This window comes from Drosophila biarmipes, chromosome 2L (genome assembly GCF_025231255.1).
Source record: "Drosophila biarmipes strain raj3 chromosome 2L, RU_DBia_V1.1, whole genome shotgun sequence".
NCBI classification, from domain to species: Eukaryota; Metazoa; Arthropoda; class Insecta; order Diptera; family Drosophilidae; genus Drosophila; species Drosophila biarmipes.
The window spans coordinates 15,220,925-15,234,262 of record NC_066612.1 but is presented as its reverse complement, the minus strand read 5'-3'; positions in this window follow the sequence as shown (position 1 = coordinate 15,234,262).

Here is a 13,338-nt window from a genome sequence, read left to right as displayed (position 1 = left end):
AAAGGCGTCGGAAACACCAAAGGCAAAGCGAAGAGAGAGGGACACACAGATATAGCCAATGAATGGGGAAAGAGACGGGGCGACCCTACGAGAAAGAGGCGGCTGATGGGCGGCAAAAGAATGGCAAGCATTTGCACTTTTACTTAAGCGTAAAACTTTTCTTTTGCAGGTTGCAGCCAACTAATTTTGCTTCCTTTTCCTCGAATGGATGGAAAAAAGTGATGGTGGCACAGAGACATTCAGATAAGGAGAGATAGAAATACTGTTACTGATTGCGTCAACTTTTTCTGCAACTTGCTTTGTTTCAAGTTGTTTGTATGCTCTGGAGTTCTCGATAGGAAGGTATATAGGTGCCAAGGAGAAGTTGTAGATCTAAGAAATAAAAAAAAGGTGTAAACTTGAACTTGAACTTGTAAATTTAAAAAATAATGGTTTACTTTTACCATTTGTATCTATTTTGACAGTTGATTGAGGTATTTGTTGGTAAAGTTTGACTTAACATATAAAAAGTGTGTGGCCCTTCTTGGCCAACAAATATCATTACTTAAAAAGCATTTATAATGCTTCAGAACCAGCTTTTAAAATATATAGGTTGCTGTTTTAATGAGTATATGTTAGTCTATGTATTGATTTTATTACCTTTATTTATTTTATTCTATCATGTTTCTCCGTTTTTGTTTTTCTGTTGCTGTGCAAATTGCATAAATTTGATTATTTAAAATTCAGTGTAGGTGAGAAATACGTATTCGCACTCCCTTCAAGCTGAGATCCAGTTAAGTTCGTGCCTTTGTGAGGCAAATCCAGTCCCTAATTGTCTTCGTCATGGGCTGATTGAATCTCTTACACTCCACAGGCGGCTTTATTATTTAACGTTTCAATTACACAGCGACGAGTCTAAGTCGCAGTCCGATTCAAAATCGGGGAGTGGCATATGAGTGGGGGGATTGAGAGTCCTTTGGCGAGGACAAGGCAAAGGCTATTTAGCATGTAAATGCGAGTCAGTGCCAAATAGTTGAGTCCCCGAGCCGAGGAGTCTCAGTTTTAGACGGAGGCAGTGTCTAGTTTGCATACAAATGGATTTTCTTTATGTTTATGGGGCCAGTGCGAGGTAGACTGGCAAATAATTTTGCAAATGTTTCATTTGATTACGGAGTGAATCTCTTCTTGGATCTTTCAATCTCTAATTGTCTTTTATGTCGAATGCAAATTACGCTCTTTTGCCCTGATGGCGGTAACCCAAAATTTGGATTACAAATATACAAATTTAATGCTAGTGCTGTGTTAAAAAAAGGCTTGTATATGCTATTTAATTTTTACAAAACTTCATAGGAAGTGGTAATTAAAATAAAAGTAATATTTATTCAACAAATGAAGTTTCCATTCCCCTGACCTTTATATTTTTTACAATTATTTGAACATTCTAAAATCGCCTGCATACTTTCAGCACAACCTAAAAAATTCCGCGTTTACATACCTAGTCACGAACAATTAAGCCTTTTAATTTTCTGTACTTCACATTTATGGCCAGAATAATTAAGAACCTGCCGAATGATGAAACTCAAGCCTCTAAGGAAAAAATTTCACTTTCCACGAACTATTTGCCGCAGGAAAAACACAATTTAGGCGAATGAAACCCCTCATTCACATGCAGCAAAAGCGACTTCGGGCTCATTGTCGAGGATTTTTAGTGCTGAAAACAATTGAAAGTGTTGGCAGCTGTGCGCTGAGTGGACGGGGTAGTGGGTGGCAGTGGGGCAAGGGGCTTGTTGCAAACACGACATGCAAACTCATAAATGCGGTCGCAAAACCAGAGTCGCACACACGCACACATGAATACAATGCAGCCACAGCCAACAGCAAAGGCAGCAGAATCAGAAGTAGTAACTATAACAAAGAACTCGGTCATTTGGTGCACAAAACGCAGCCAAAAGCACGCCCCAATGCTGCTAAATGCTGCACAAAAAAGGAGCAGACGGGAAAAAATGGAAAAAGAATGCGGCAAAAGGACGAGGAAGCACGCACAGGAGGCACCCGCAATTGCATGCCTGCATGTGTGTTTGATGGGTGTGAAATGTTTGCCAAGCAGGCTTCAAAAATGCCAGAATCGCTACGGATCTTTTGCTAAAAAGTGCACGGCAGTTGAAGGATATTTTGGGCTTTATAAAATACAAATAGGACAAAGGTTCCAAAATAATATTAATTTTTTGTTCTGTTTCTGATCTCTACAGGATTATAAAGTCAGGATATTAGTAAGCAGTTCCTAATATTGTATAATTTAATTTAAAGGATAATTACAAACCACTTTTCTTTCGATTGTAAATTTAAATGTGCCTAAGTGCAAAGATACAACAATTTGTTTAGTATTTATATCCTTAGGGTGCCTTATATTCTACTGAAAATATGTTAATCTAATCATTTTCATATTGAATGTAAATTTCAATTTTTATTTAGCTGTCCTAACAATATTTAACTATATATTTTTTTTTTAATTTTCACCTATAGCTAAATAATCGCTGATTTGATGGTGTGGAAATGATTTTGTTGACTTAAGTTATGACTCCGCACTTGGGTGAAGTCAAAAGAACTCCCCGGGGAGTAGGTGCTGGAATATTTATTCGATTCAATTTAGCTGCGACCGTAAACTGATTAATGTTGAGTGAGGTGGCCGCAGAGCTGTGAGGTTCCGCTGTTCGCATGCTATTTATAAGCCTGCGGCTTTCGGCATTCCAATGCATTGGCTTCAATGAATAATTAAGCGGTTGGCGCTGCCAGGATTAAGAAGCAGCCCCAACCGACCGCAGCCACTCACTCGCACTTGCGGGGCTCCTTTGCCACGCCCCCGTGGCGCAGCCAACGCCCCTAAAGCACACACACACGCCAGGCCAAGAAGTGGCGAGGATATGCGTGTGCGGGACATTTTTCACTTGTCAGGACATGGCGCATACGCCTCGTTAGCCAGGCAAGGCAACCCAAAAACCTGAAAGCGAGAAACGCCATCTAATTTATAGAACGTGGCGGTTATTTCTTTTAAGTGCTCGACAAATAGAAACAACAAGCACAAAGCACATTTCGTCACGTTCCCCGACAGCCAGCAGCAGCATCAATATTTTCATTTGAATGCTGTCTCCCTTTTTGTTTATAATTTATTTGCATTTGCTCATTGAAATGCTGCACAAACCGAACGGGCCCAAGTGCCACGAGCCTCGAATAAATGGCAATCGTGGGAAAAGCGGGGGATTGATGGCACGGGAGTGATATCGTTTTGCTGCTCAGGGACATTTTGAAAGGATAAGGCGTTTTGGGTTAGGCAGCCAAGAAAGTATGGTATTTTCACAGCACATTTCATAGCATACTTTTCAGGGCAGAAAAGTCAATTAAAATTAAAGTTTCAAAGATTGGGTTATACATAACCCACTTTGTCGTTTCTAAGAAACTGAATTTAAATTAAAATGTTTTTGTACAGTGTACACATTGAAAACAGTTTTTTATATTTAGCCTACTTTTGTTTATTTTGTGTGTCTATTTTTAGTCAAAAATTCTACAAATTCCCTAGGGATAATTTTCCCTACACTGTTTACCTATACTGATAAATATATATTTTCAAATGGGCCTTTTTTTCAGCACCAAAAAAGTAAAAGGAAGAAGAATAAAACGGAATGCTAAACGAATTCGAAACATGCAATTTCTGCTGTTTCTGCTGGTGCTGGTGTTGTTTGGTACCTTGCGATGGTCCGCATCCATGAAGTGTCCGTCATAAATTCTCGTTATACAATTTAAAAACATTTGCTAAACACGCATTTCCTGCATGGCAATGGCCAGTCCAAATGGCCAAGGGTTCCGGGTGTGAGAATGGCTCTGGGCCCGAAAACATAACATAAATTTACTTTTCGGCTGCCCAACGGCCGTCGCTTAGACGGTGCAAAAAAACGCAGAAAAATAAAGGACCCTCGAACGCCCGTGGAGATAAAATTGTCAAAATTGTTTGATGAATGCGAAACGAAATGAAAATTTATTTATATATATATATTTCCGTGTGTTATTGCGGATGTGTTTGAATTCCTGCTTCATTTGGTGTTATTTGGCTTGTGTTTTTTAGATATTTTCACAGCATAAATAGATCAGGGAAATGTTTGCAATTCGCCACTCCCACTCCCATCGTGTTTGCGTATGCAAAAAACGTTTTAAGTTAATTTGCCATGAAGTTTTGGCGATAGCAATAAACCAGGAATTCATTTTACACATACATCTTTTTTTTTGTAGGTTTTAGCCTTTTTGTCATGCCACGAAAATTGAGCTATTGGCATTTGACTTGCATTATTTATGTTGTCTGTCCTGTCAACACATCAAACCCAGAAGCCCTTTATTATTAAGGGCTTCGTTCGCTTGATTTCTTTAAAAGTACTATTGCTCACCGAAGCACAAAATTAGTGTTGAACTAATTTAGCGCCTTCTGGTAAGGGAACCCATAGATAGCCGTACCGAAAACACGTGTCGATTCTCCCACATACTCGCATCCTTCGGGGAGTGGCAAAAAAAAGGAGGAGGGACTTCGAATAGGCGCATGGACAACGTGACGTGCCACTCATCGCCATGAGCCTTGAAAATTTATTAACACATGCCAATCATAAAAAGCGCAAATCGCATTTTCATTCGAACAAAAGCCGCTCAACCAGAAATGGAAACTGAAAGAAGACCCTCACATAGAAAAAATAGGTGTTCCTGAAATGGTAAAGAAATCATGATTTCTAAAAGATGATGTTGGGAAAAAAGTCTTTAAGGCACAACACATCATATTTTAATAGAAATTTAAGTTTTATATATATTTTATTGAAAGTGCATTAATTATCTAAAATAGGAGGGCTTGAAAACTGTGTTATTCTACAAATAACAAGGATCTGACTACTTATATATTTTTTAAAATTTTTTCTGACAAGCGTTTTCAATTTCCAACACGAGAATTTCCAAGGAAAACCGATCTGAGAACGTCATTCAAATGGCAACTTGGCTAGGCAGCTCAAAAATTACAGTCACGTTTTCGATTATGAAAAATTTTATTTCCAATTTTTTCCCTCTTTGCTTTTTGCCATATTGTGCCCCCGCCCTTGTGGTTTTGTCCGTTGATTGTAGGTGCATTCAAACATTTATTTATTATTTATGGCCCGCAGACAAAGGACAATGGCCAGGACAAAGGGAAAGCGAGGCAGTGCCACCGTTGCAGCAATCAAACATAGAGGGGCGATTGGCAAATTCGGGCTGGGGAGGGGAAAAACTTTAAGGACCGCCTGCGGTTAGTCGAAAACTGTTAATTGATTTTGTCTCTCGCACCGACAAAGTTTCCAAGGCGCCCGGCGATCCCTTATCCCATGGAATGTGCACTTGCACCCACCTCCCGCCCCTCGGATTATTGTGGCTTTTGTGCAGTGGGGCGCGGCATTAGCCCTCCTGCACGCCGAACTGAACTGCTTAACTTTCATGCAATTTGCAGGCGGCCAGCAAAATAAAAATAGACTGAGCGAAGTCAACTACTTTTGGGCCCGCATAAATCTCGGCCGCAGTTGGGAGAGGGAGATAGCCAGCGAGGTCCTTTTGAACGACAAACAATTTTATTGTGCTGACCACGGGCAGCACACTCGCACACATCCCTGGACAGTGGTATATGAGTGAGGTTAGTGGCCAACAGCGACGAAAATTGCAAAAGGATATGGCTTGCAAACACTCGAATAGAGGCACAAACGCTCACAGTCACAGAACGCAATCTGGGGAAATAGCAGCACAGTTATGGGACATTCCATCTCAGCTTTATAGTACTTTATATATATTTATTTTAATCCAAATTATTTATGAAAAAAAAATATTTATTTATTATTAATTTGTTCTTGTCAGGAATTTTCTCTTCCTTACTCACATTTACTTCAATAAAAATTTACATTTGCAATATAGCAAATCCTTAGCTAATATCTCAATAATCGAAGTTTAAAATATTACTTTTTATAACTACTTTAATTTCTTATAACTTATAAATTTTCATAAATTAATCATTATACTTTAATATAAAAATATATTAAGGACGGATCCTTCCATCCTTCAAGGACTACGAGGTATTAAAAATAGGATGGTGCCACACTTCTGTGTATATACGTAGGTATATATGTATGTGCATGATACAGCCTCACATGCGATTGCAGCTTTGTGCGTCGGCATGGCTACCGGCCACGCCCCCTGTCACAAGGGGCGGAGGGGCGGTGCCGGCCACATAAGAGCATTTCCCAGCACAGCTTGATCCTTTTTTATCTTCTATTTGATTTTCATTTTTAATACGAAAATAAGTTTAGCTTAAAATTGAATTATTTGATTTATTTTTGGAGAGAAAGGCGGAGAAGCCCGGGCGAAAAGGGAGCGAGTGGAGATGGAGTGTGCCGAAAAGTTTTCTTATTTGATGCAACCGGGCCCCATCCCAACTTGGCCAAAAGTGGTTTGCCGGCCAGTGTTTGCTGGCCAGTTTTGTCTGCGCTTTTGACTTTGAGCATAATTTAATCGGATATTTGTTGCTGTTCCGGCTTCCGTTTGCCAGTTTCATATTATTTAAGTTTTTCCCTACGCTTCTGCCCCACCAAGTTTTTTTCGCATAGATATTTTACAGATTCCATTTGACAGACAAAACTAAATGGGAAAATTTTGGTAAATCAAATTTACGTTGCTCTCTGCGGGCAGTATATATATGCCCTCACTTTTTTCTTCCTTTGCCAGTCATGGCATGCAGAGCAAAACAAAAGATTTTAATCATCTTAATTAGTTTACGGTTCTGATTTCAACGAAGCGAAACAAAGTGCAACCGGAAAATGCAACAAAAACCATGGGGAAAGCCAAGGAAAACAAAAATCGACGGTGTAGATACTTTATAATTTTTGAAAAAGCTATAAGAACTTTTTTTTTAACAGAACTTTTTGAAATTCTGAAGTCACTTAAAAATGTTATTTAATCCCGAAACTATTGTACCTTATTATATATTCTCGATGAGGTGAAATTCAAAGTTCTTGACCCCTTGCAGAGTATCAAGATGGGGAAAAGTAAGACTAACATCTCCAGCAGCTATTTGCTAGGATGAAAAATGGCTCTGGCAAACAACTTCGCACATGTTGCAGCCAACTTGCAACTGTCTTTGTGTGAGTGCAACGTGTTTGTTAGCCAAATTGAATTTATGACCTGTGGCGCTACACTTACACCGATATACACACACCGGGACACACCTGCAGAGGAGCTTTTCCGGGGGATTCCCCAGGTGCAGGCCACTCCAAGGGGGGGCCGGAGGTGAGGTTGCCCGGGCGACATTGTTAAATTTTGCGTTCTAATAGCCAAAGTGTTGCACCTGACAGGTGGGACAGCCGGCAACGAGCCAGAATCAGAATGTGCCATGTCACACTTGACCCCAAGCCGAGCTCGTTGACTCTGTTTCCATTTTTTTTTTTTGTACTTTTCCCCGATGGCATGCATTTTGACTGTTTTAATATGCTGGCTTAGTTGATGGAGCTCCTTCACCCGTGGAGCGGTATAAAGTCAAAAACTGCAAGGGCTACAAATGACTTGGTAAGGAAGGATTTATGGTTGTTTTAAGGAACAAGCGGTCGGAATCTAGTTTTTGAAAAGCGAGCTACATTTTACAGACAGATACAGATACAGTACAATAATTATTTTACCAAGAGGATAAAAAATTATCAACACAAGGTTATTAAACGGGTAGTTACAAAATATAAAACTATCTAGTCTTAAACTGTTTAGAAAAGTAGTCACCTAAGCCCCTAACTGCCACTCGAGAAAACGAAGATATCTTTTTATTTTCTAAAAATTATTAGTTTTATTTTATAGGTTAATTGGCAACTTTTCCTCACAAAGTATTTTATATGTTAAAGAAGAAAAGCCAAACCTAAAACCGAGGTATCAAAACTCTAAGTATTTAATTTTTCTTCTATTTATGCAACTTTCAGATACTTTAACAATCTCTTTAACTTGAACAACCTTTCTCTATCGAAACGAACCTTGGAAAAGAACCTGTTCAACACCCACCACCAAACAAAGGTGATAACTTATCATTGCTCGTAGCACCCATTTACAAGCACGCCAGTTCTTGGCCAGCTTCAATTAATTGAAGCCAACTTGCTGCCGAAATGCAATCGACAATTTGCTGAAATCCCACGAGGACTTAAAGGTGAGTGACTTCTGCACCCGACCAATTTCCCTAAGCCAACTCTTGGATGTGTGGGGTCTGGATGGGGTGTCAGCTACTAACTGGGTTGCAGGGCATCATCAATATGTTGTCCACACCCAAAAAGTATCTATTGCCAGGGTTACACACACGCACAGCTCACACCATATTTTGCATGTGCATAACTTCCCCAGGTCGTTGGGAAATTGTGGGTGGAAATGGGGGCTTTTGGGAGTCCGGTGTTGGTGGCAGGTTAGTAGGAAAACTTATGCGCGAGCCGAAGGCAGTTCGAGGTGCCATTTGTATGCATTTGCCTAGCAGAGCCGGACTTCGAGCACGTTCCTCCAAGCGAATTCATGGATAAAATACAAAAAAAAATAAAATTTAATAAATTCCTAATGTAGGAAAAAATTATAGGATAGCTATTTATTTAGAAATTCTGTAACTTTTCCAAGGAACTGATACTACATACATTATACTTTATATTATAATAATAATATTATTTCATTTGATTTGTATTCGTTTATTATTTTTCATTATTTCAACATCATTCAAATTATTATAAAATATTATTATAGAGTTGTAAAGCATTAACAGTAAGTTAAAGGATTTTATTTAACATACCTTCTACAGAAAGAAGTATTGCAAGTACTCTTTTTTCCTCAGTACATGTGAGTATCTTTGTCTTGGCTACCGCCGGCTTCCTGGGACACATCCGAGTCCTTGTCCTGACCCGACCCATTCAGGACCTTTGCTCGTGTAGGAGCAGTGTTTCGGGCTCATTGTTGATATCAACACAATTTAGTGTCTTATACATGCGACCTGAGTTGCTGCTCTGCAGTTTCGCCTGCAACTAGGCAAAGCTTTAGCTAAATACCTGCCATTGGAACCGCCTCCACCTCCACCTCCGCCCAACCGGCACTGGATGCCTAAGCAAACACGCCACATGGAGCACTCCGCCCACTCACACGGTCACATAGTCCATGCACCTGCACGGAAAACAAAATGAGTTGCATGTTGATTAAGTCACCTGTACACACTTCTGCACAAGCAAACAGCACAGCCTGCTACTCCCACGCGGGGAATGGGAATGGGGATCGAGATGGGAATGAGGATGGGCATGGTGCAGAGGGTAGCACATGTTGAGAGCTCCCTGGCTTAAGCTGGAAATTGTTGCTTTTTATGCAGCATCTGCAGCAGTGGCTCCTGCGCCAGCAGCCTGCTAAAAATTGCTTCATTAAGTGTTTCTTGTTGGCCTCTCCGCATTCATGTATTAGTAGCGCTTTTATGCTAATGTGCTTCGAACCCAGGAAGGCCGCAAAACAAACCGAAAGCACTAAACGCACTTATGCAGTTGCAAAAATCATTGACTAACTGTTAAATAGTTTAATAAAGTAAAAAATTAATCCTGAAAAGTAAATGTCATTCTGCTTAGAAATATAAATGCATTTTCATTATATTCTTCATTAAGAAAGGGTTACTTTTTTAATAATACATAATTGATTTCTTTCTTTAATTTTCCATTTGCATTTTTAATGCATTTTTCTGTTGAGCCATTAGATTTAATTATAACCATATGTAATATTTTGATATCTTCGGACCATACATCTTTTGCTGTGTATTCAAAAGTCTAACATAAAATTTGGTATTCTTGAAGGTTTCTTCTGCACACGTGACCTAGACAATCTTTAGTTCCGATGACCCAACAATCGCTAGAAGATTGGGGTACGACCTGCATTGCATTTATATTCCAGCTTTAACAAAAAATTCGTATTAGGTTGATTAAACTAGTAGTAGGTGCTCTGTTAAATAACAATAAGCTTGCAAAAAAAGGATTATATCGCAGGATTATATTCAGGAAATCATATATTTTAGTTGGGCTGCCATTTGTTTATGGTTTCAATCACCTTCCATATAAACTAAGTTGCTTTAAGTTGAAGGCTTAATCTACTCCTGTTACTTCACTTGTGCCTATCCATTTGCCAGCAGTATCTTTAGGCTTTTGACAGTCATCCCAAGATTTACAACGCTCTAAATCTCCGTTTTCCTTCCTTTTCCCCACATCATCCACTATGCTTCTTTGTCTGTGCTTCAGCTTGACGTGTAATTTATTCTTGCACTATTTTTCAATTATTTAATTTCCTTCACAAACACACAGGCACACACTTGCATCGCATCTAGGCAGTAAATGAAATGTAAATTGAAAATTCTGCATCTGCTTGGCAATCAAGATAGGAATACAAGAACAACGAGCACTTTGTAGTTCTCTTTTCGCATATGTGCTGCAAGGCTAGGGAAAAAAATTGGAAAAATATAAATTTTATCTAAGCTCAGGTAAGAACCATTTTTGAGCAAACAAAATATATTAAATATTAAGCTTTAATAAATATTTTTAAATGTAATGCTTTAATTAACATAAAAATCAGGATATATATTTTGTATCTATAGAGTTTTAGGATTATAATCTAAGCGTCAAAATCTGACAGATACCTTCCTATCCCGAGTCTGCCGATGCTTCTAATTGCCACTATTGCAGCAGCCACATAGTTTCAATTAGACGCAGTGCGGATTGCCTTCACGATTACTGCCACCCTCCTCCGTGGGAGGCCTGACTTTTGCCACCTCCGCCGGCGGAATTAATTCCACACCCAATCACACACGCAGTCGAACCCTCGCACATATTTGTGTATGCAAATTTTTCCAGCTATTTGCTGTGAAATTATGCCACTGGCTGTCGACGCGCAAACGCGGCTAATAAAATACGCAGCAAACTACGCGATGCTTGAGTGATGAGGCAGCCAAGCGATTGCCATAATTTATGTTGCGGTAAACCCCATCCCCGTCCCCCGATCGCCCGGCCCATTTACCTTTTCAGCACCGGGACCGGCGGATCCGGATCCGGGCTGTTTATATTGCTTATTTAATATGTGCACGGCTGCCTGGCTGAGCAGCAGGAGCAACAGCCGGAGCCACAATGCCTTTCATTGAGTTATGCCGCTCATTTGAAGCGTCAGCAGCCGGCTATGGCCGTAGTCACAGCCATAACAATGAGCTCATTGCTGCTCCTGTTCCGGCTTTTCCGGCCCGCCTTTCACCGCCCCCCCTCGCAGACTTTCCCCGCCCATGTGCTGAACTTTAAATGGGGGCGCGTGTCAATTTAGCGCTAGGATATGACATACCGGCATCCATCAGCAGCTGCTTCGGTTTCGGGGTAATACTTATTAGTTTTCGTGGTTTTGGTTATACTTTATCACACAGTTTAGTTGAAGAAAACGGTACTAGTCGCTCCGAATAATTAGTTTTTTAAGAAAACATTTTTAATAAAGATGATAAATATAATAAATTTAAAAATAAGTAGTTGACAGAACTTGTCAGTTTAAATAGTTTCTTAGACAAGAAGATTTCCTAGAAACAAGCTTTATTTTAATTTTGTACAATGACGGGTATTACTCCCTACTTTTAAAACCGAATTCAATTGAGTGGTCTTCCCTTAATCTGTAAGTAAATATTGACCTTTAAACAAACCATCCAATAAGTAAAGACCCCAATCAATAACCCTGTATTTAACTGGCACTCCCATTAAAAACCAGAGATTGTGTCCACCGGCCTGAACCCGTAAATAAATATCCACTTGCTCCCATAAATATCCATATCACTTCATATTTCTCCCCACATCGTTTTCAAGCGAGTAAATCTGAATGGAAGCGAGTTCATTGAAATTATTGACAAAATGCAGCGCCAGCCATTGAATACTTGAACGAACACCTTGCATACCAAAGTCCCTTCCCTGTTTTTGAAAAGTATCGCAACAACTTTTGTCCGGCTCCATCAATGGATGCTCCTTATCAAGCATTCACAGCCAGTTGGAAAGTTTCTATGGCGGCCAAAGATGTTGCAAAAGAATTCCCACATTGCGTAAGTTCTCCCCGACACCTAGATAAATAAACCATCTTGTTTATAAATTCAAATATTTATTTAAAATTTAAAGAGTGCTATTTCAGTTAAGTCACTCTCTTACACAGATAGGATGCATATTTTGCAATTTAAACACTTTTAAGCTTTTTAATTTTTTACGGATTTTAAGTGTGGCTCTATTTTATTGAATTTTCTCGCCATGCACTGGCTCATTTTATACACTTTTTTCCTCAACCCTTTGACTATGACGTGGCAAAACGCAGCCTAACTGGCTGGCAAGCGACACTTTCCTTCAGTTGGGTTCAGTAAGTTCGGCTGGAGTTCAGTTTCAGTTCATTTTTCATTCATACAAAGCAACAGACGCAGTCAGCGGCAATGCAGTTGCTTTTGTTGATTTTATCCATTAGTTTGATACTCTTGCGAACAAAAATTTTAAACAAAAATGAGAACTTAGTGCAATGCTACGAGAAAAGTAATTAAATTCTTTGAGTAGCTGTTTATCGTAAAACAATAAACATTTTAATTTGTGTAAATGTGTTTCAAGGAAATTTGTAAAACCCACGAAATGCATAAAGAGTTTTCTATGCTTTTATATTTATAAATGCACATATTCTGTTTATAAATTATTTAATTAATATTTTTGACTATTTGATTTCTAAACTCTAAAAAGCATATTTTTAGAAGTGTTTAAATTATATGGGCATATAAATGGTCTGCCAGCCAAAGGATTGTTTACACAATTTTATATGTAATATCACAATAATATTATGACCTATTTATAAAAAATGGGAATATTTGCTTAAGAGTTTAGGTTTGAAATAACCGCAACGAAAAAAAAACTATTTTTTTTAATTACAAAGAAAAGCTTTCCAGGAAACGATCTCTATTTAAGGGTGTTTGAATGTCCTGCCAGCCCAAGACCGTCTTCCCATCTTATTTCGATGCATTCTTTCTTCCCACTCTCCGGGCTCCTTTGTGCCTGGGCTGCTTTTCATATAACAACAATATTTTATGCTCAGCTGTCTGGCTTTTTATGCATTTGCCCGGCTGCCTATGTGAAAAATTACAAAAAGCCAGCAAGTAGTGGCCAAGGAGGTGGCGCAGGGTCAGAGTGCACCGGGAACGGGGGGAAAGTGGCCACAGCCGCAGAGACGGCGTCTAGGGCCAAGTGTTTGCCATGCACTTGACTGTGTTATTTTTGCCTCCTGTCCGGGCCCGACGCA